Genomic DNA, 2,253 nt, shown 5'->3' on the forward strand with positions numbered 1-2,253 from the left:
TGCCAGTGCCCTCTTGCGTCCCTGTAACCTTATCCCCTACCTCACTACTCTCAACAGCCTGTACACTGGAACTACAATTTAGGTTCCCATTCCCCTGCTGATTTAGTTTAAACCCCCTTCTTGTGGTGAATTGTAAATACCTTCAATTCTGTGTATTTGCAAGTGACACAAATCAAATTCTCACCTTATCTCATCAACCAGAACCTACAAGTCCATTCAAACACCCCTATTTCCTGTCTCTGTAAAGATAGCTCACATTTCCACAATGCAGGAATGTCTGAATGGAAACAGCTTTTGACACATTTCCCAACACGTTTCAGGATGAGGAGCGAGTTCTTGGCCTTTTGGCTAAGATCAAGTGTAGTATCTGTTCTTATCAGTGCTTACTTGGCAGAGAAGAGACCATGGTCATTGCCTTTTGATCCTGGGTAGGCTTTGAGTAAAATGGCTCTAACCAATCTTCGAGCTTCAGGCCAGGGAGTGCGCAACACTGTTCGAGTGGTGGTGAAGGACAAGGAAGGAGATGCACCGGTCGATCGCACCTTCTTCATCAAGAAACTCCTCCTTGATTGCTGTGGATTTCAAGCTTTGGACGTCTTCTGCCTGCAGGATTTCCCCAGCAGTGGATACTTCGATGTGACGTTCCGGAACGTGGCGGGATGCATCAAGTTCCTGAAGGCGTTCAAGGAGAAAGGGGACCGGGCGCCACTGTCGATCCTCACAGCGGAGCCGCTCTTCACGCTTCCGTCACAATGGGACCGGGTGGTGACGATTCACCTCTACAACCCCCATGTTCCGGTGGTGGATGTACTCACCTTTCTAGCCAGGTACGTCGAGGTGGCCGGCAGCAGCACTGATGTCAAGGACCCCTTTGGGATTTGGACCAGCAAACGGCAGGTCAAGGTGACCTTGAAGGTCGATCCCAGTGGAGCCATCATCCACCCTCCCTCCAGCTTCGCTATCGGGGGAAGTCGAGGCTTCTTGGTCTACGCTGGGCAGCCCAGAGTTTGCCGCACCTGTGACAAATCTGGTCACGTGGGAGCCAACTGCAGCACGGTTGTTTGCAAGAACTGCAAGGAGGAAGGCCATCAGACCAAGGACTGTAAGCAGACTAAGTGTTGCAACTTGTGCGGTGTGGCAGGCCATCTCTACAAAACTTGCCCCAAACGCTGCCTCAATTATGCTCAGGCAGCAAGGTCCAAGGAAAGGCCGGGAGAAGGTTCGACGAAGGCGTCCGGTGTTCGAAAGGAGACAAGCAACCTTCTCCACAGTGAGGAACTTCAACCTGAGAAGGAGAAGAAAGGGGAGGCAGCTGAAACCAGCGACCCGAAACCTACCCAACACCCGGAAACCCCTCCTCCACAGACAGAATCAATGGAGGAGGAGGCAGCAGATGGACAAATTGGTCAGTGGCAAGTGGTCTAAAGGGAAACCACAAAGAAAAAACATCCCAAAGCGGAACAGGCCACCACCCAAACCAGTGGCAAGAGGAGGCTATCTTCTGAGACAGACTACAACAGCTCCTCTTCACTGGACGGGGAAATGCTGGAATGACGGCCCCCTCAAAAGAGGCTGCAGAACTCCAAGGAGATGGAAGATAAAGCATCCCAGCCCCCGGGCACGGGAAGCTGTGATGGGCCCGGCTTGCCCCAACCCCAAAGCGCCACACGTAACGACGTGGCCAACGCATCCCAGCTCCGGGACACCGAGAGCAAAGACACGTCTGGCGCACCTCAGCTCCGGGAAGCCGGGAGGAGTGATGTTTCCGAGGAGGAACAGAGGGAAGCAGCAGAGGACAACCCAATCCTTGCTGCCTACAAGACCCCCCCCCCACAGCGATGTCACCCCAGCGGAACAAACCCTGCATGAAAAACCAGGAGGGGTTTCTGAGCCCAACCAACGTGAAACAGCTGGAACACACGATGGGTATGCAGGAACATCCCGAAGGACTGGGACAAGCAAGGACAAATGGTATGGGAAGCAAAAACTAACCTTTAAAAAATGGGTGTAAGAATTGCTTCCATTAATATGCGTAGCATTAAATCCACTACGTGATGTGTTTCAACCTTGGATTACCTTGCCAAGGTCAAAGCTGACCTACTGTTTCTGCAGGAGCGTGGAATACCACACCTCAGCACCTACAGGCAGTGGTCGCGATGGTGGTCCCATCGATCTGGTCAGGGGGTAATGATTGCCGTTCCTCCGGCCTGGGTATTCTGCTGCGGGTAGGTAACTTCACCATCTCTGAAGTTC

General features: G+C 52.6%; 1 pseudogene; it reads left to right on the forward strand.

Annotated features, from left to right (window-relative positions):
* Positions 1–331: 331 nt before the first annotated feature.
* Positions 332–437, forward strand: LOC137345350 (U2 spliceosomal RNA; annotated as a pseudogene).
* The last annotated feature ends 1,816 nt before the right edge of the window (positions 438–2,253 follow it).

This window comes from Heterodontus francisci, chromosome 28 (genome assembly GCF_036365525.1).
Source record: "Heterodontus francisci isolate sHetFra1 chromosome 28, sHetFra1.hap1, whole genome shotgun sequence".
NCBI lineage: Eukaryota > Metazoa > Chordata > Chondrichthyes > Heterodontiformes > Heterodontidae > Heterodontus > Heterodontus francisci.